Below are 22,758 nucleotides of genomic sequence, written 5' to 3'. Positions count from 1 at the left end.
TGGATGACAGCTATCCTTATCTACTCTAGTTGTGGCTCAGTTAGTATGCCACCTTAGTTAGTTGAGTTTGGTTTGAGACCCACATATAGCGTTCTTCTATTTCTTTGTACTAGAGTTCTTTTGGCTTTCACAACTAAGAAGAGGAAAACTGTTTTCAGCCTCCACCTTTGTGTGTATTCCCCCATTGTGCATGTGAGAAAGCCGCAAGTGAGACTCCTTCCCTCTCTCCCACAATCTTCACATGGTATCAGAGCCTTGTTCGTGGTAAGGAGCTCAAGAAAGCAAGCCAAGTTCGTGGTGTCCTGGTAAGAGGACCAGTGTTGCTTTCCTATTTCGAGTTTGGGAGCAAATCTCTGCAGGTAGCACAGCCAGAAGTGCAAGAGTGCACTGTCTCAGATTGAGACGCCCTTCGCGGTGTGGCGAGAGCGCAGTATATGCTGCGGGTAAGGGCGACGCCCTTAGTGACTTTAATTTTCTGATTTGAGGCCGTTTCGAGGCCCGTTTTGGAGGCGGAAGTTCTCCGCAGGCACTCAGAAAAAGGCCCTGTTTTTGCTGTATGACCACTGTTCTGCGGGTCGGTGAAAAGTTGCAGCAGAAATTGCATCGTATGCCTGTGTGCAGAGATATTGGGAGTTGCAGATTCATGCTTGTTGCCTGTTGATGCAAAATCGTCACTAGGAAGTGACTGTGTGGTGAAATACCACTTTCGTCAGTTTTGCAGATCTGCCCGTGTGAGGCAAAAACTGTGTTCTTTGCAGTGACAGAATATTTTGCAGTGTTTTGTAATGGCATCTGATTCTCTTTTGCAGATTGTCACTGAAAAGCTTGACAAGAACAACTTCCAGGCATGGAAGTTCAGAATGACGAATTTCTTGATGGGAAAAGGCTATTGGGAGTTCATTACAGGAAATGAAGAAGAACCTGTTCTTCCTAATGTTCCTAGTCAATAGGAAATGCAGGCATTTAAAGGATGGCATGAGAGAGCCAGGAAAGTTATGTACTGGCTGTCTATCAGTATTTCGGACTCCATGATTGTGCATATTCAGGATGCAAGTACGCCAAAGGAGGCATGGGATACTTTGGCAAAAATGTCAGCACAAATACGCAAGCCAGGAAAATGCAACTCAAACAGGAGTTGCACAATGTGCAGAGAGAAAACATGAGCATCAATGACTACCACATGAAGGTGAAGAAAATTGCGGATGCACTTGCTTCAATTGGGTCGCCAGTGGATGATGACGATTTGGTTTCTGTGACCTTGAATGGTCTAGGAAAGGATTATGCACAGTTCCGGACATCCGTTGCCGTCCGTGAAAAATTTCCTGATTTTGAGGAGTTGATTGCTCTTCTAATTTCTGAAGAGCAGAGAAATGGGGGTGCATCTTCTTCAGTAGGAACTTCAAAAGAAACTGTCTTCTACTCAAATGCTGGCAGAGGTAGAGGCAGAGGTAGAGGAGGCCGATCTGCAGGCCGTGGTAGAAATCAGAATATGCAGCAAACGCAAGAAAACTAGTCCTATGCAGGAGGACGTGGTAACTCTAGAGGCAGGGGGAGCCAAAGAGGCCGTGGTGGATGGCAGAGAGGCCAAAATGCAAATAGTAATGTTGAATGCTACTATTGTGGCAAAATGGGTCATATGGCTAAGGACTGCTACAAAAAGCAGAATGACATTATGAATGGAAAATTGCAGCAAGGCAATTATGCATCCTCTAGTAGACAGGGTGATGACAGAAATGAGCATTTGTTTATGGTACAGCATATGACAAATTCTGTGACAAGTGCAGAAGAAAGCAATGATGTGTGGTATGTTGACTCAGGTGCATCAAACCACATGACAGGTCATGCTGAATGGATGCAGGATGCAAGGAAAATGGAAAAACCAGGATTTGTGGAGACTGGTGATGATACTGCACATCCTATTGTGCAGATTGGCAAAATTCCTTTGTCTATGCAGGATGGGAAAAAGAAATACTTGTCTGATGTATTTCATGTCCCGAAGTCACCAAGAACCTGGTTTCTGTTGGTCAGATGGTTGAGCAGGGCTTGCAGGTCAGATTTAATCCTCATGGATGCTTTGTTGAGGATATGAAAAATAATGGTCGCTTGATAGCAAAAGGAAAGAAGAAGGGCAGGATGTTTACGTTGGATGCGGACATGCCTGAATTGAGTGCAGCAATGTTTGCACATGGGACCGGTGTAGTTGCAGATATTGATATCTAGAACAAACGCATTGGTCATGTTAATATACAGCGACTTAAATCAATGCAAGCCCAAAATATTGTTGCTAAATTCAAGGTTGCAGAAATGCACAAGGTTTGTGAAGCCTGTCAATTTGGGAAACAGGCAAGGAAACCTTTTCCTAGGCATGTTCAAGAGAGTAAAAAGCCATTGGAATTAATCCACTCTGATGTGTGGACTACAAAAGCTGCATCTATTGGAGGTTGTCACTATTTTGTCACATTTATTGATGACTTCAGCAGAAAACTGTGGGTGTATTTTATGAAAAAGAAAAGTGAAGTGTTTGGGCACTTCAAAGCTTTCAAAGCTATGGTTGAAAAAGAAACAGGCGTGCAAATAAAATTCCTAAGGTCAGATGGAGGGGGAGAGTACCTCTCAAATGAGTTTGCAAGGTTCTTGCAGGAGCATGGTATAAAGCAGCAATATTCATGCAGTCATACCCCACAGCAAAATGGAATTGCAAAAAGGAAAAACAGGCATATTGGAGAGGTATCTCGGGCTATGCTAAATGAAAAAGATCTACCAGATTATTATTGGGCTGAAGCAGTTGCTACAGCAGTTTATATAATGAACAGGACTCCCACTGCAGCAATACATGGCATGACGCCAGAGGAGATGTATACTGGTAGGAAACCAGATATTTCTCATTTGAAAATTTTTGGTTGCATTGCCTATGTCCATGTGCCAGATGAGTTGAGGTCCAAGTTGGATCCAAAAGCTGAGAAGTGCATCTTTATTGGTTATTCTTTGCAGCAAAAAGGTTATAGATGCTATAACCCTTCTACACGAAAGTTCACAGTGAGCAGAGATGTTTTTGATGAGATGAGCAGCTGGTATAAACCAGTAAATGTGATGATTGATGTAGATGCACAAAATGGTAATGCTACACAGAATTCACAGCAGCAATCACAAAATATCAGTGGACCTGCAGTGTCGTCTAGCAGTGGTTCACATACTTCACCATGGACAGGCAGATTGAGATCAGGAGAATCTCCTCAAAGCAATGCAGAGAGTGGTACGCACGTATCACGAAAAGGAAAAGAGAAGGTAGATCAGCCCATGTTTGATGTGAATGCAGGTCACTCTTGTGTGGATGGTGAATCCAGTGGCTCAGAACAGAGCATTGATGATGAGTTGGGTATTCCTTCTGTTGTTACACCTGAAGTAAGGAAGACCAGGGATGTTTTGAGAGCACCTGGAAGTGAGCCTATTTTGCGCAGGTCTACCAGGGTTAGGTATCCTGTGGATAGGCTGAAATATGATGGATTTACAGCCATTCACTATGCCTATATGGTCAAAGTGATACAGGAACCAGAACCCACTTCTTTTGAGCAAGCCATGGGAAATGAAAAATGGGAGAAAGCCATGGATGAAGAAATGGATGCCTTGGATGCTAATGCTACATGGGAATTGGTGCCTTTGCCTAAAGGCAAGAATGCAATTGGCTGTAAGTGGGTTTATAAGATCAAGCACAATGTAGATGGTTTTGTGAATAGATACAAGGCAAGATTAGTTGTCAAGGGGTATGCACAGACACATGGCATTGATTATGAAGAAATTTTCAGCCCGGTTGCAAGGATGGCAACCGTAAGAGTAGCCATTGCTATGGCTGCATCAAAGGGATGGTCTTTACATCAGATGGATGTAAAGAATGCCTTCTTGCATGGTGATTTGCAAGAAGAGGTCTTTATGGAGCAGCCAGCAGGTTATGTTCATGCTATTCATCCTGAGTTTGTTTGCAGGTTGAAGAAAGCCTTGTATGGCTTGAAGCAAGCACCTAGAGCATGGTATGACAAGATAGGACAGTATCTTGTCACTATTGGCTTTCAGATTTCCAAGGCAGATTTCTCACTCTATGTGAGAAAAACAGAGAAAGGAATTATGCTGCTTGTCATTTATGTTGATGATTTGATCATCACAGGTGATAGTGATGAAGATATCCTTCATGTGAAAATGCTATTGACGCAGAAGTTTGAGATGAAGGATTTGGGAGAGCTACGTTATTTCTTGGGCATTGAGGTGATTAGATCACCAAGTGGGATACAGTTCTTGCAGAGGCAGTATGGATTGGACATGCTGTCCAAATATGGGATGACAGGCTGTAAGCCTATTTCAATTCCTTTAGAGTAGAATGTGAAGCTGAGTGCAGATGCAGGTGAGCTTCTGGAGGACCCTACTATGTACAGACGCATAGTAGGAAGTTTGATTTACATGACTATTACCAGGCCAGATTTGAGCTATGCTGTTGGGTTGGTAAGTCAGTTTATGCAGGCTCCAAGGAAACCGCATTTGGATGCGGCTAGATGCATACTCAGGTATGTGAAGTCCACATTGCAGTATGGACTATTTTATGAGGCTGGGGTTCAAATACAGTTGCATGGATACACTGATGCTGATTGGGCTGGTAGTAATTCTGATAGACGATCTACCAGTGGATATGTGTTCTCTTTTGGGAGTGCTGCAGTCACTTGGAGCAGCAAGAAACAGCCTACAGTTGCCTTGTCGAGCACAGAGGCTGAGTACAGAGGTGCAACAATGGCTGCATGTGAGGTAGCTTGGTTGCATAAGCTACTCTATGATATGCATCAGTCTACAGATGGGCCAGTTGTCATTTATTGTGACAACATGAGTAGCATACACTTGGCAAAGAACCCAGTCTTTCATGCTAGAACAAAGCACATTGAGGTGCATTATCACTATGTGCGGGAGAAGGTTTTACTAGGTCTTATTGATCTAGTTTATGTCAGCACAGAGGATCAGGTAGCTGACATATTCACGAAAGCATTGGGCACAGAGAAGTTGCGCAAGTTCAGAGACCTGCTTGGTGTGCAGGAATTGGGATTGAGCTCGAGGGGGAGTGTTGAGATATCGAGCTCCACTCGCAATATGCCAGGGTGACTGTTGTGCATTTATGTCACCGACTTGTTAGCTACAGATGCGGTTGGTACACTGCCCACGAATAATAGCTGGCGAATAATAGCTGGATGACAGCTATCCTTATCTACTCTAGTTGTGGCTCAGTTAGTATGCCACCTTAGTTAGTTGAGTTTGGTTTGAGACCCACATATAGGGTTCTTCTATTTCTTTGTACTAGAGTTCTTTTGGCTTTCACAACTAAGAAGAGGAAAACTGTTTTCAGCCTCCACCTTTGTGTGTATTCCCCCATTGTGCATGTGAGAAAGCTGCAAGTGAGACTCCTTCCCTCTCTCCCACAATCTTCACAGCCCAGACTCTACAGAGAAACAATTAGAATCAGCGAGGCAACTGGAATCAGAGAGGAAATTGGAATCCAAAAATAGCATGGGGCCAACAAAATTCTGGAATCGACAAAGATTGTAAATATTGTTTGGAGAACGGGCACCGGCAAGACCCGAACTTCCCACTATGGTATAAACATAGAGCAGAGAGAGGACTGGAAATTATGCATTGGTCACCAAGCCATGGACCACCTCAATAGGAGCAACCATTGGCACAGACAAATGCAGTGTTGATCAAAGAATGGGGTGACACATCAGTATGTCGAACCAAGTCCACAGCTCACCTATATGAGTTGTAGCAATGTGATTGCTCGATGTGCAGGAAGCAGGAAAAGCTGACGTATATTGAGTTGGAGAAGATTAATATGTATTGACAAAACATGTGTGCCTCAAGATCTATGGAGCGCTCTAAGGTGGATGGAACCTATCTAGAAACATGATGAAGAGAGTGCTCATGACATGTACCTCAAGTCCATTAGGTTCCAAGATAGATTAGCTTGAATTCATAAAGAGAATCTTGAGGTAGTGCAAAGTGCTTGATTGATATTACTTCAAATGAACCTTCCTTTTATAGGTGAGGGTACTTACATCCATTTGCTTGCTCACATGTGGGATATCTCCTCCATGCCATGTGGCAGCTTTCCCTTTACTCATACCTTTGCTCTATATGTGCTCATGGCACCATATCTCTCAACACCTCCCTTTGGTGCCATGATCCTTTGGCTACTGCAAGGTGGTCAGATGTGAGTTACAAATCCATCACCTCCCCTTAGTGCATGCATTGCTACTTAAGGTGGTCAAGTGTGGTTTTTACATGTCAATACCTCCCCTGGGTGCTTTCATAGCTACTCTCAGGTGATTAGGTTTGATTACAAACATATAGGCAAGGTTGGCAAAGTTTTTGCTCTTCAATACATGTTGTTATTGTCATTCTGCTCATGGCTTGATGATGACTCCACGTAGTTGACTTGTTGGTTCTTCAATCTGCAATCTTCTTCCTTGTGTCCCAGCTTCTTGCAATGGTGACACTTTGGTTTGTTCTTCAATCTACAGTCACTTTGATAGTGACCCATCCTTCCGCAATGGTAGCACTTCGTTGATGTTTTACTGAATAGTGCTTGTTCTTCATTATAGTTGTTGCGTGTTGATGTCAATGTCGATGTCGATGCCTTCAACTCTCTTTCTTTTTCGAGAAGAGAGGATACACATTCTTCAAACTTTGGATCTGGCAAATTCTTTAAAGTGGTTGTCAATGCACTATACTCTGCAGGCATGCTTTTAAGGAGAATTGCAAGTGCATCTTTCTCTCCTACTTTTGCATTTATGCCCTCTAGTTGAGTCATAATGCTTTTGATTTTGTTGACAAATTGTGCCATGGATTCATTGAAGCCCATGTGCATACCATAGAATTCAATCTTAAGATGGATTTCTTGGTTTTTGGCTTTTCCACCAAACACTATGTTCAACTCATCCCATGCATCCTTGGCATGATCTTTAGAGTCTATATGATGAATTATGTTTGGACCCAAGTGCAATCCAATGAATGATAGTGCTGCTTCATCTTTTTCCTTCCAAGCATCATTTTGTGCAGTGGGTATGTCTTCTTTTACAATCTTCCAAAGCTTTTGGTGCATCAGGAGATATCTCATTTGTGTAGACCATGTGTGAAATCCATCCCCGGTGAACTTCTCAACAGTTGGAGTGTGGATTGCCATTGCAAAGGTCTTACCAGTTTGATGATACTTTCAAATCTGGTAGTGTCTAATTGCATACAGAAAATCTGAGTCAATAGGTGCGTAGAGGTCAAAAAGGTGATTACTTTTCCTTTTTGGAGCATGTGCAAATTCTTCCTGGATTGCAAAATATGGCTTGTCGAAGATTCTATGAAGAAGAGGGGGTCTTGATGATGTGGCACAGGGATTCACATGCAGAATTCAAACTGTGCTTACAAAGGGACTGTGCTTGAGTAGCACTATGCCATGTGGCAATCTTCTAACCAGACTGAGTTAACTCAAGTCTAAGAAAACTTAACCATGGCTAAATCTTATCCTGCCACATGGTAAACAGGTAACTACTCCCAAACCCAGAATTTTTATCTTGCCACGTGTCAAAATTGTAGGAACCTTAGAATCAGAAGGAAATGGAGCTTCTTGCACAACGACGATGCGGTGAGGAGAATGGTGAAGATCTTGGTCGTGGTCGCATTGTTCGTTGACGGGCGGCTATGTGGCGTAGTTTCCAGTCTTGCTTCCTACGAGCCGCTTGGAAAAGAGGAGCCAGCTCATTGGTGAGGAAGTCGCTGCTCTTGCGTGAGCAACCTGGTGAGTCGGAAGCATGCTGGAGAGGGTCACAGAAGGGAGCTCGTTGATAGCGAGGGTGATGAGCCGCTGTGCGTAGCTGCAACCAAGAGACTAGGTAGAGGGACTTGGGGCCGGTGATGCTCAGTTGAGCGGGAGGCTGGAGCTAGCGTATGGAGTTCGCTGGGTTGCGCCTCAAGTGAATCTCTCAGCGCATATGGATGGTCGAAGGAGGTTGGTCGTGGGCTGTAGCGATGCCCTTGAGCTGATGTTTGCTGAGTCGCGGTGCATCGTTTGCATTGCCTTGCTGTAGATAGGCTCATTTGGAGCTTAGGCGTTGTACAAGCCTTTTGTCGTAGGAAGTCGTTGCTATGCTGTTGATGAAGCTTGCTTGTGAGCTGAGACTTCGTTGCAGAGTTGTCGGTTGTTGCACATTGGAGAGTCGGTTGTTGGAATAGTAGAGACCTATGTCTCTCACTCTATTTCTCACGGAGTAAACTCTCTCTCAGCAAAGAATACTCAAGAAACACTCTCAAATTCTCTTGGAACACCTCTCTATCTCTCTCTCTCAGAGCAAAGAGTGGACTCACAAGAGCTCTCTCTTTTTCACAATGAAACTCTCACAAAAGAATTGAACAGAAATCTTCAACTCTCATGGACGGAATTCTTTCAACGGGAGAATGAAAGAATGAACACTAAAAGAGAACACTCAACCTCAATCTAAAACTAATCTAGGAGAACTAGACCTAAGCTCTGATACCATGACAAAACATGTGTGCCTCAGGATCTATGGAGCGCTCTAAGGTGGATGGAACCTATCTAGAAACATGATGAAGAGAGTGCTCATGACATGTACCTCAAGTCAATTAGGTTCCAAGATAGATTAGCTTGGACTCATAAAGAGAATCTTGAGGTAGTGCAAAGTGCTTGATTGATATTACTTCAAATGAACCTCCCTTTTATAGGTGAGAGTACTTACATCCATTTGCTTGCTCACATGTGGGATATCTCCTCCATGCCATGTGGCAGCTTTCCCTTTACTCATACCTTTGCTCTATATGTGCTCATGGCACCATATCTCTCAACATGTATGTAGTAATGTGGTCTAAGGGTCCGGTCAAGGAAGTTGAAGTGGACGCGTTACCGAAGAAAGACAAGAGATTGCAGTGGATGACAACCTTGAAGCAGATTGAGAAGATGCAAGCTTGTAATAAACAACAAAAGGAAGGGCAACTAGTTACACCAGAATTACAGGAAGCCAGATCCAATCCTCCCAGAACTAATGCAATACCATTGAAGGACATGGATGTAAGACCTATGGTTCATGTTTATGATAACACTACCATATTGGAATTGAAGAAGGCAAAAGTGAAGATCCTAGTAGAATGCCTATTAGAAATGGTTCCCAAAGTCAAAGGGATACACCAATTGTATGCTGTGAATAACCTGAGGACGTGGATTACATGGTGCCAATGGTAAAAGTGTAGTACCGAGGCTAGAATTTGGCAAGAGTGTTGTTGGATGGAGGTTTGGGAGTGAACATCCTCCCATAGTACATGTTCAGGAGATTGGGACTTTCCGGTTTGGAGCGTACCCCGTTTTAGGTTCACATGGCGGATCAAATGAGAATTCAGCCAATTGACATAATCCATAATCAGTTAATTCGCATGCAAGGCATGGTGTTCCACATAAATTTTGTAGTCCTACAGATGGATGAAGAAATGTTGTTGGGTAGGTCTTGGTTTAAAGCTGCCAGAATGAAGCAGGATTGGGGTTCATCTATGATCTCAATATGGAACGGTAAGAAGAAACTTAAAATGCAAATGATCCCAATATGACCCTGAAGAAGAAAGAGCAACCTATCATGGCACAGGGGGTGAACATGGGAGTAGAACTTGATGTGAATCCATCAATGGTTCCACTATTTGAGATAGATGTGGAAGAAGTGTTTCAGCCAGCAGAGGATCCAGGGGAAACAACCCATTAGGGAGGTTCACATAGAAATAGTGGAAGATCGAGTGCCAGATGAGGTATTTGAGCTGGAAGAGGCTCAACCCACCATGTCTAGATGAGGAAGAGATAGCACTCTAGCAAAAATACAGAGGAATTAATCTTGAAGGTAGAATAGGCATATGAAGACCAGATGCGGAGGACATCCCGCATGAAAGAAGATGATTTGGAGGAATTTAATCTAGGAACACAGGATGATCTGAAACCCGTGAATGTGAGCATGTTTGCTATAGGATAATTCTGATGGGAATTGGTCCAATTGCTACAAGAGTACAATGATGTTTTTGCATGGGAGTACACATGTTGAGAGTTCACACTCAACATCACGTGATCATATGTGCATAGTACCATCATGTGATCATATGTGCATAGCGCTAACCCAATAGAGTGCTATAAAGGAAAGGGTTAGATTCCCTAACCCTAAATGGGTTTGTATATATCTTACATTTTCAACTAGATCTAGTGTACAGTTAGTCATTTGTGGTGTGCTCTCTAGCTGTGCCCTCTCTCCTCATCTCTACTCTTCTCCTCTCCCCTCTTCATATTTTGTCATGGTATCATAGTTCCCTTACCTTCCACTTCCACTAAGGCATTGCAATCCTTGAGAGTGTGAGAGAGTGATCGAGAGATTGAGTGTTTCATTCTCTTCTGGATTGAGAGAAAAATTCCGTTCATGTGAGGAATTTCACTTCCATTGAGTAATAGAGAAATTTTTGTTCACGTCTGAAGAATTTCTGTTCATTCTTTATTCCGTTGAGAGATTTCCACTATGAGATCTCTTGTCTGAGAGAGAGAGAGAGAGAGAGAGAGAGAGAGAGAGATACATAGAGTTTTGGCTTGAGAGCTTGTATCTTTGAGAGGTTTCTTAGTAGAAAGAGAGGTTTGGTTTGTATCTTTGAGAGGTTTTGAGTAGAAAGAGAGGTCCAAATACCCTGTCTCCTTCACAACAAGGCCATCGACTCCATTTTTTGGCTCCATAAGCCACAGCCATCACTCAGCCTTCCAAAGGGCCTCCATCACATCGCTCACAGCCAGAGCTCTAGCCGTCATTGTTAGCTACGCAACTAGCAGCCTCTCCAAGGCTCCTAAGCTCCCTGGATGACCAGTGCATCAAGGTGACCTAACGACCTGACGACCTAAGCTCCCTGGTCAACCTGCTCCAATAAATGCAGCTCTAAGGCTCTAAGCCTTCTATCGACCTACAATGACCGGCTCCACATGCCAAAGCCATCCAAATGACAAGGGCCCTTCTGCAATAGTGCACAGTCCAAGCCTAGCCCAATGACCTCAAGCAGCTTCTCCAACTCAATCTGCCATATTCAGGCTCCCGGCACCCGATGCTCCAAACGCCTAACCAGTTCTCTACAAAGCCAATGGGCCTACTCTAGCCAAATGGCGCACTCGACTCTTGCACGACCTTCATAGCATAGTCCAAGGCGACTCCTTCTGCGTGCGGCATTCTGTCGCCAACCAGTGCCATAGCCACCAAGCTGTGCAATAGATGAGGATATATGACTCCTCTGGTCAATGCCACCTCTCCAACGACCTGCAACACATTGCTAGTCGCTCCTACAAGCTCCTCCTAGAGCCTTAACTACTCACTGGATGCAACCAGCCACTCCATCGGACGGACGAAATCACCACCTAAGAATATCGACAAATGGAATCTTCATAGATTTTGTTCATCCGTTTTGTGACATGTGGCAAGGTAAAGCTATCCTTGGGGCTTGGCCACAAAGTTGACATGTGGTAGACCTTATCTGATACATCACCTAGGGTAAACTAACCCTAGGTAGACTTAATTGCACCCTAGCCATGTCAACGTTAGCTAACATGTGGCAGCTGATTGCCATGTCAGCCTTATCTCTCCACTTCAGCATCTGTCTTACCACATCAGTATATGCCACATCATCTGTGATGGTGGCAACCATGTCACCAAAGCCACATCATCATCCCAGTCACCTACCACATCATGAGCCTGCCCAATCAGCAGGTATGTTAGCATGCCACATGGTAGTGACACCTCATTCGTGCCAGCTGGGTACTCTTGTCTCTTCACAAGCACAGTCTTCATTTGGCATGTGACCACTCTTGCCACCTCAGCATCGGGCTCCACAGGCACAATCAGTGCATGTGACCCCCTGACTGCCACATCATCATTGACCACATTTGCACTCCTTTTGCCCCTTCACCTAGATCAAGTCGTATCTTTTGATCCAAGAAGAATTTGAGGGTGCTCCAAAAAGGGAAAAAAATTGATTTTTTGATCTCTACGCGCTCGTCACATCATGCGCACATTTCGGTGCAAGTTACACTCACATGTGAGCCTCGTCGCCTCGATAAATCCTTTTCCTACATGCACACTAGCCTCTACATCTACGCATCTGACCCAACACATAAAAGGAACCAAAGAAAAGAAATTATTTGATTTTCTTTCATCGATCGACGGTTGGTATAGATCTAGATCAAAGTAGACTAGATCACCATAGAGGGGACGCTTTGAATCTCCCCAAGTTACCAATCTAAGCCATGCCTGAAATTCCCGACTAGTACCTTCTTGAAGTCAGTCCCTATGCTCAGATACGGTTTCACATCATCACATTACCTGAAACTTGATGTTCATCAGCTCAGTGAGCAGACTTCAGAGTGTGCAGAGGCATTGTCGATTGTTCACTGGATAGATAGCATATTATTTGATTTCACACACAAATGCCATCATTGTAAAGCCTATTCGGCTATTTCACAACATTGTGCACATCATTTCAGCCTTGTAAAGCCTCTTCCGACATCATTTGCCACAAGACTTGTGATTCAAATCGGATTATATATTGTAGTTCTACCTTCATTGACATTTCGGATTTCAGTGTTTTGCAGAGTTGATTCAGACAGTGATTTTCATGACACTTTAAGTACATTTATTGCACCATGTCTACGACTAGCAACCTCAATCTAGAGGCATCTGCTAAGCTAGATAACTCCAATTATGGTACATGGAAATATCGAATGGAGACCATTCTTGTACTTTAGGACAAATGGGAGTATGTTGATGGATCTATACCTAGACCATTGGACGATCCACCCAATAGTAGCTCTACTCCACCTGTTGTCATAGCACCAGCAGCAGGATCTATAGCAGGATCTACAGCTACACAAACAGTTTTCGCACCTGTAGCAGATCCTGCGATTGCCCGAGCACAGGCAGAATGGGATAAGAAAGATAAGTACGCATATCATCTGATCAAGCAGAATGTGCAAGATGTCATGCTAGGATAGCTCAACACCATCAAGACATTGAAAGAAGCATGGGATATGTTCGCAGCTCTCTACGAGTCAAAGAACACTTCCAGGATTCTCACACTGAGAAACCAAATCAACCAGAGTTTTCATAACAACAGCGAAACCGATCATGCTTACGTACTCAGGTTAAAAGACTATAACAATCAACTTGCACCAATAGGAGAGACTATGAATCTAGCAGAAATGGTTCAAGTCATCCTGAATGGACTAGGAGAGGGATACGAGAATCTAGTCCAAAGTATTGCCATCCAACGGCAAATTCCGACACTAGAAGAGCTCCAGTCAGATCTTCCTTGGTGAAGAACTCAGGATGCAAGCCATTCAAGCACACAAAGGTCATTCTAATGATCATGTATTCACATCTTCAGATAGAAGTAGAGGCATAAGTACAGGAAGAGGTAGATCATTCCAAAAAAGTGGTCATCATCAGCAACAGAGTCATCAGCAAAGTTAGCATCAACATCAGCATCATCCTTATTAGCAACATAATCAACAAAGAGAAAATCATTCCAATCGAGGAAGATTCCAAGAATGAGGGAATGCATCCACCAATGTGTCAAACATCTAGTGCAACTATTGTCATAAGTTTGGACACTATGAAAGAGATTGCCGTAAGAAGCAGTACGACCAAGGCGGTCAATCTAGTAGTAATTGAGGGAATTTCCATGGCAGAGGAAATCATCATGGTGGATATTCTAGTCATAGTCATTTTGCAAATGAACATGGGAATATGTTTCTTGCAAACAAGGAAATGCAACAAATTGATACAGTGTACCCAGACATGGATTGCAATCCAAAAGACAATTCAAAAGAGGATTTCAGCTATCAAGTCGACCCAGTAGATCAAGATCCTCAATACATCGATAGTGATACCTCATCTCACATGATAAATCATTACTAATGGTTCATAGAGATGAAATCATTAGAAGGTCAAAAGAATGTCATTTACACAACAGATAATACACCGAATGCAGTTCAAGGGACAGGTGTTATTCCTATGAACAATTTCACTGGTACAAAAGGATTGGTGAAAGATGTACTCTATGTTTCGAAGCTCAGCAAGAACCTCTTGTCAGTAGCTCAAATGAAGGAACACAACTATCGAGTCATCTTTGATGGAGATGAAGGCACTATCAGAGATAAATCCAGAAGATGTCAGCTAGTAGCAAAAGGTGTCAAGGAAGGATGCTTGTATAGAATGCTAGCTACAATACCAAGCATGCCATGTTAGCTCAACTGCAACATATGCCACTATTTGCAAAATAGCACAAGAGATATGGTCATGTCAACTTTGAGAGCTTGTTAGACCTCAGGAATCAAAATATGGTAATCGGGATTTTTAACTACAATTTCTTGGAAAAGTTTGCGAAGCATGCTGCTTTGGCAAACAAAAGCAAACCAACTTTGGCAGAAGTACCTCTTGAGCACAAGGTATTCTTGATTTGATTCATACAGATGTATGGGGTTATGACTAGATCGGTAGCATCAATGGTTCACTTTACTACTTGACTTTCATCGATGACTACAATAGATATTGTTGGGTCTACTTTTTGAAAGAGAAATCTGAAGTGTTTTCCAGATTTAGTCCCCATAGGTAGTACGAGACCCGTAAACTATTAAGCCATGCAGCCTTGAGCTAGTTGCAAGTGGAGTTCAAAGCCATGGTAGAAAACTAGACAGGAAGAAAGATCAAAGTCATGAGATCAGATAGAGGAGGTGAATACATGTCTTCAACATTCATGAATTTTTGTAGAAGTCATGGCATTCAAAGACAATTCACATGTGTAGATACTCCTCAGCAAAATGCAAGAGCTGAAAGGAAGAATGGTACTTTAGCAGACAGCAATGCTTAGTGAGAAGCATCTTTCAAATGAGTATTGGGTAGAAGCAATAGCCACTACAAACTACTTACTTAATCGGCTTCCTACCAAACCGATTCAAGGTATGACATCTTATGAAGCACATTCACTGGACATAAGCCACACATTGGGCATCTCTGCATATTTGGTTGCATAGCATATGCCCATGTACATGATGATCATCGCAGAAAATTGGATGTGCTACAGTGAAGAAAGCAAAGCATACAAGTTGTATGATCCCATCAATTGAAAGGTCATTATCTCCAGAGAAGTAATCTTCGATGAGGAATCAGAATGGAAAACCTCAAATACATAGGAGATAGAAGCACCGACTTCACAGTCATCTACAGAAAAGGTTGATGAAGAAGAGCAAGAATTGCCAAAAACAACCCAAGAAGAGCCACAGTAGCTCAGATGATCTACTAGGGAAAGCATACCTCTAGCCAGAATGACATATGCTCAAAAAGGCAAAGCAATTCAGGTTGAAACCACCAACTATGCTCTTATGACTACCATCATGGCTATAGAAGAGCTAATGTACTTCAAAGACACAGTAGACAAGCCAGAATGGCAAACTGCTATGCATGAAGAAATGGATGCTTTGTATAAGAATTATACTTGGGAATCATGCGACCTTCCAAAAGGAAAGAAGGCATAGCAAACAAATGGGTATACTAAGTGAAGTACAATCCAGATGGAAGTATTCAAAGATACAAAGCTAGACTAGTTGCAAAAGGATTTGCACAGTGTGACATGAAGTTGGGGGTAATAAACTTCACGCACCTCTTCACTTCCTGCTGCTTTCGAACTTACTGCCAAAGATATTTATCATTGAGAATGGGACATTAGAAAGAAGCTTTTATGCCAAGATACCACACCATACTTTCCTCCCTCAGATGAGAATGAAGATGGTTACATCCCAAGTGATGTTGTAATCAAGCATAGGGAGAAGGAAAGGATCAGCAAAGGCCATAATCTCAGCAAGCCCGGTCTGCACCAAAGAGAAGAGCGATACGTTGTTGAAAGAAGATCTTGCAGCTCAACATGACATGAACTGATATATATCGAGGAGTTTGAAGGGGCTGATTGGGTCGGATGGGTAGATTCCGGGGAAACATTGCACCTCCATAGACACCTTTATACTTAGCTCAAAACACTCTACAAACTGTCATTAGACACAGAGGCTTATAACTTTCAGTAGAGACATGATATTAGAGATTCAAGCACATAAAGAGATGCGCTTGAGATGGGCTTCACGCTGATATAAGTTTCATTGAAAACAAACAGACGTTTGAAGAGATATGGACAGTTTATTGGAAGGGGGTAAAAACTATCATGAAAACAGACTGTAGACACAGAGACTCATAACATTTTGCAGCAGTATCTGATTCAAGATTTTAGCACCTAGAGACATGCGTCTTAAAGAGAGCTTCACGCTGATATATGTTTCATAAGAAACAGAGAAGTGACCAAAAAGTTATGGATAGTTTACTAGACGGGGGGCAAAACTATCATGAAAACAGACTATCAAACACAGAGAATCATAACTTTTTGCAGCAGTATCTGATTCAAGATCTGATTACATATAAACATGCGTCTTAAAGAGAGCTTCGCACTGATATAAATTTCATTATAATCGGACTATCGACGAGCAGAAAGTTATGAGCAAAACACTAATAGCGGGTCAAACTATCATGAAAACTGCCCTCCACTCGGGCTAATTTCGCCTGAGCAGGATGCTCCCTCAAGACTCCACCTTCATCAACGATCCACCCCTCATGGATTTCGCCTAGAAGAGGGTAAGAAGCTTGCATGGTGGCTCGGGAAATAGATGGACCATGTGTGCACAGTGAGTAGCCGAATAGAAAGAACTTTTAAGGCTTTGAAAGAAAGAAAAGGGAAGAGACACTCAAGAGAGAGAGAACCTGAAGTGACCTTCGTTACAAATAGAGTGAGAATCCACTCCAACATTACAAACACAAGGGAGAAGAAGAGGTTTCATACATACAAGAGGGAGCGAAAGCTCCAAGACTACTCATAGAGAGAGAATAAACTAGAGAGAGATAGAATCAAGAGTCTACATAAGAGAATATCTACAAGAGGGAGAGAAGGATCATGGAAGAGGCTTGGGGAGACTAGAGCTACAGCAACATAAGGCCTAATGGTGGAAGAGACTGATGAACAAGGGAGAGGAGGGCTCCTTTTATAGAGATTTTGTTACCCTCCTTCACCCATTTACAATTGCTGCCTGTAGATTCCTTTCCCCATCAATCACATAAGCACGTATGTCACCATCTATGTCCTTTTTGGCTACTCTTGCCATGTGTCCCATCACAAGATGCTCAAGACTCTTAAAATATTGAGAAAGTCAAGAGTCTCCTCACATGGAGCCCATAGGGACCCTCTCTTTTCCACATGTCCACATCTTCTTATTCCACATAGGAGTTCTAGAAGGATTTCTCTTGACTTCACACTCCTCCACATGCCTTCCACACGCTTGGCATGTGGCCTCTCTTATATTATTGGAACACATGGACATGAGCCCACCTCTTTATATGACTCACTCTTCCTATTTTCTAAAAAAACTCCATAATATCCCATACACAAATAACTCTCACCCCAGGAACAGGAAAAAGTATTCCAATTGCTAAAAAAGATCTTGGTGGTCACACTAGTGTTTGTGGATGCATTGGATATTGCAATTGGTACAGTGTTGATGCAAAAATGGCAGAAGGCTATATTAGCCAGTGTATTATGCAAGTCAGATGCTCATTATTGCAGAAAGAAATTGCTCAATGATGGAACGGGAAGGTCTAGGAATGATCTACTCCTTGGAAATATTTCAGCACTATCTATTGGGAAACAAGATTATGGTCCTTGTGGATCAGCAATTACTGCTATACTTTGTGAACAAGGTGCAACCAACCAGGAGATTGGCTCAATGGATTCTCCTTTTGTAAGAGTTTGATTATAAGTAGTACATACACCATGAAGCCAACATCTAGCGGTAGATTACTTGAATAGGTTGGATTCAGGGGAAGTACTATCTGACAATATTCCAAATGATCTACCAAATGCAAATGTGTTTGAGTTAGAACCTATTTAGGGCATGTATTGGTATGATCGCATGATTCAATTTTTAACATACAATGTTTTCCTAAAGGAGATGTCACTAGATCAAAGAAAACAGATGGCATTGAAGAGCCAACCTTTCATGGTGATTGCAGTCATGTTGTATTGTAGATGAGTGGATCAGGTGTTAAAGCGATGTGTACTAGAGCATGAACAGAATGTGGTGCTAACAGAGGCACATCATGGTATATCCAATGGGCACTTCACAGGAGACATTATGGCAAAGAAAATTTTCCAAGTCGGTTTGTGGTGGAAAACTATCATTAAAGATGTGTATGAGTTTGCAAAGCAGTGTTGGTATTGTTAGAGAGATGGTCATCCAACGAATGTAGACATGATGCCTCTAAATACAATTCTTCCATTGGAGCCATTCCAAAAATGGGGCTTGGACATCATGGGTCCATTTAAGCTGACAACACGAGCAACGAGTATATAGTAATGACCACAGATTATTCGACTGAATGGGCTGAGGCACACGTACTAAGGGATAATATGACAGCTAGTACAACAAAGTTCATATACCGAAGTATCATCCACAAGGTTTGGTTGTTTTGATCAAATTGGTGTCGGATTAGGGGACTCACTTTCTCAATGTGATGGTGACGCAGTTGACAAATGTGCATATGGTAGTTCACAGATGGAGAGGACGTATCATCCACATTGAAATGGAGAGGCGGAGAGAAATAACAAGATGATGAAGCAGATCCTAAAGATGGCCATATTTTGGAGAACAAAAAGGATTGGGAAAAATGGCTTTCAAAGTCACCACAGGCATGACACCATTCCAATTAGTATATGGTTTGGAGGCTGTCATCCCGATGGATTTTATATCCTCTATTTTGGGGATCTTAGTAGGGAGAAGATGAACCCAGAAGAGTTAGTTCTAGTTCCAGTAGGAACAATTACTTTGACTGGAGGAGGATCAAATTCAGAGTCAGTATATGGTCTAGGTCATTTAAGAAAGGCATAAAGCATGGGCGAACTAGAATATCAAGTTGAAACTTTTAGTGTATAACTCCAGATTGGGAAGATTTCCAGGCAAGCTAAAATTGAGATGTCACAGTCCATACCAGATTATGGAGGACTTGAAACATGAAACATTCTGGATTGTGGATTTACATGGTAATGTATTCCCGACACCAGTCAATAGATTCTGCATGAAGCCATTTATAGGTTTACATGAACCGACAGCCTATCTAGTCGGAGGATCCAGAGTCAGAAGTACTGCTGGTCCAGGCAATATCTGGATATAATGTGGAAGTTGTGGTGGCCCATATTCAGTGGACTAATAGTCTGCATGTGTGGGTCACATTGAAGAGATGGTTTACAATTGAATCCTGTATTCATTTCAACAGCATCCTAGTCCTTGATATTAGTTTTGCAAAGTGTGGTAAGTCAACTATATCGAGTCAAAACCCAGCATGTGAGGCCTTTTACAAACAAGCCAACCATTGCAAGTGCTATCTCAAAAGCTCAAGTAGACTCAAATTCACAAATGCAATCGGATAGCATGTGAAAACATAAGGTTTTGTTTGAAACCATTCAAGACCCTATGTTCAAAAGCGTAGAAGCTAGATGAACTTGAAGAGCACGTGGTGGAGTTAGACCTCAAACCAAAAAAAAGAGTAAGTCAATATAATGTAGCATAATACTCGCCTTTTGTCAACTTTAAATTTTACTTGGATGATGATGAGTCAGAAAACATAATGTGGCTCCAAAGAATTGAGTTGCAGGGATACCACACATGCCACTGGTGGAAGTGGTAGATTAACTTACAGGCAGATGAATAGTTTGCGAGGTTATAAGAATCAGCTGGGTACTCAACACCAATAATTTGGTTGACAAAAGAAGTTGTCTCAAAAGTTTTTAGTTGCCATTGCACCCCGATGCTGCCATTAAGGCAGAGGTGAAATGCACAACACAACAAATGGTGTCAAAATTTGGGCTGCCATAGACTACATGCCTGTATTTTATGATAAAGAATTGTAGAAGCTCAGTAAGGCAGAAGCAATTTTTATGGTTCTTGGAAAGAGTTTTGTTCCTCACAAAACGTGACTATGTCAAAGGCTAATTAGTCTCTAATTTTGTCTGGTGAAAATGGTTGTAAGAACAATTGGGCTAGTATCATTCATTCCAAAATTATGGGGACAATTCTGGGAAAGGAAAAAGGGAGTGTGACACAATCTAAATTGAGACAGATGCTTCCATGATTATTTCAGTATGCCGGTGTAAATACACAATTGAGAAGGCTCATGAGAGCAGAGGGGAGTTCAAAAATCCCAGGAAAAATACCCCTTACAAAAGAATAAAGATTGGAGATGAAAAAAATGGGTACACGGATGAAGACATTGAGCAATCCTATAAAAGAGTCATAGTGGTTGAAGATATCCTCCCATCTCCACCTTGTCCTACCAGTACAACCAATTTTTTTAATGAATTTGAGGTTCAAGCAAGGAGGGACAAAGATGAAAGCAATTTAAAAGGGATATGAACATCAAGGAGTCACCTGCTCAGAAGGAGGAATCACCTATTGTTGCAAAGTAGAAACATAAAGAAGAGAAATGGGATGCTAAAGACAAGAATGCCAAGTTAATTTAAGAAATGCATGATAGACCAGTTGAGGAAAAGCAAGAAGATAAGCCTCAAGAGCTCATCATTATACCACCACCTAACAGGCCAAATGAGTAGTAGGGTACTCACCCAACATAGATGCCAGTACTAAATAATCCAAATGTGCCTTCAACATCAGGAGAGCTTAACGAGGAGAAAGATAACTTGGTTGTTAGCCAATTGATTTCTTCTTTCAACATTCATTCTAGTTACCATCAGCAACAAAAGGTAAGAACACAAAATGCTCAAACATTGTTAGAGGAATTGGAGATAGAAAGAGAGGGACACAAGAAGTTTAAAAAGCATGTACATAATAAAATTACTGGACTCCAAACATAGATTAGGTAAATTACAGAGGAGAAAAAGAATGTACAAGAAAAGGAACAATTATTGTAGAAATGAGAAGAAGCACATGAAAAAGAAGAAGAAAATGCATTGGCTTTGGGAGAATTTCAGAAATAGAATGCCCTCATTGTTGAGAAGACACTAAAATTGCAACAACTACTGGCTTACAAAAACCGATATTGTACAAGATGTACAAAGATGGCTTACAGAAGTGAAAAATACCTTGTTAGAGTAGTTGAGCCAGTTAATTGATGGAAATGCTCAACTTACAATAGAGAATATGTTGCTGTAGGAAAGACTCAATTCATTGACTAATGTAGAAAATCAAATAAAATACATGAGTGATGATGATACATTAGAAATTGAGGGTGTGGTCATGAGTGGAAAAAGTGTTGAGGAATTACAAAAGAATTTGGATAATTACATGAAGAATATGTAGTTACAAGTAAAAGAAAAATTGGTGGTGACACTTGAATATTCATTTTCAGATCACATGAGGACTAATATGGAACACTTTTATAGGTTCTAGATGAACTCCAAAATATGCCTATCCTTTGACTCCAAAAAATTTGACATTCAGCACCTCCAAAACCTCTTGCAACTTAGAGGTCCAGACCTCATGAACCCTAGCTCTTCTATAATATCACCGAGCTTGTTCAAGAATCGTAACATGCCAAAATTCTATCACTACAGTACCATTATTATCCTTTAGCCTGTGTCAAACAACTCCTTGTAATTATTGCACTTAACCATATGGAAAAATACATATAAAGGGCAATCACCACAGCAGACAACCAAGTCATTCTAGCCAGGATATTCCATTTCCCACTTGTTAGGAGCCTCATCCAATTCAATAGGCAGCATGGCTAGAATCAGATCTTCTAGGTTAAGTACTAGAGTTTCATGCATACTCTTCCTTACAGTAGTAATATTCACCACAAGCTCTCATCTATGATAATGATAACTTATACTCCAGTCAATGGCAGAGTCATCTCACCTCTTCTTGTAGCATCCACCTAGCATAAGGATTTGTTATATTCCACCGACTATGTCAACTTAACACTCATGAAGATCTCCATATTTATTAAAGGATTGTGTCTGGCTTAAAAGGAATGTCAAAAGATTGACGAATAGTAATTGTAATGCAAACCACCAAAGAAATAGTAAATGATATGATAAATTTGTAGAAAAGAGATACCTGCTCCCTAGCGAGGCCCTCAACCACTGCCCCTCTTTAGAAAGCTAGCATCTATCCATTCAATTGGCATTAAATTAGTCCCTTTCCTCTTCTTAGTCTAGGATAAGCCATGTTGATCACCTTTCACTAAGTCAACATAGTCTCCAAGATCCCAATTCAAAAAAAACTCCTCTCATGCCTCATATTTGGTAGTGGAAACCCTCTTTTACTATTGGTCTATCTTCCAATCTCTTAGTCATATTCCAATCACCATCCAAGACCCAATGCTAACATCCTACTTTGCAAAAAGACTGAAATTCACATCTATCCCCCTAGCCATTAGGAGCATATAAGATCACAACATTGAAAGGAAAGCTGAGGTAAGAAGATTCCACAACCAAAACATGCCCACCCTTATGATTAAAGAGCACCTGAGTAGCTATAGAGCTCTTGGCTAAAACCATAGTGCCATGCCTTCCACAAAGAGGGCAATTCACCCACACCTAATAATCCATTCTTCTAAATCAGAACCAAAA

Source organism: Dipteris shenzhenensis, chromosome 27, assembly GCF_047967505.1.
Source record: "Dipteris shenzhenensis isolate YYH24624 ecotype China chromosome 27, Dip_SZ_1.0, whole genome shotgun sequence".
NCBI classification, from domain to species: Eukaryota; Viridiplantae; Streptophyta; class Polypodiopsida; order Gleicheniales; family Dipteridaceae; genus Dipteris; species Dipteris shenzhenensis.
Note: the sequence above shows the minus strand (reverse complement) of the source record.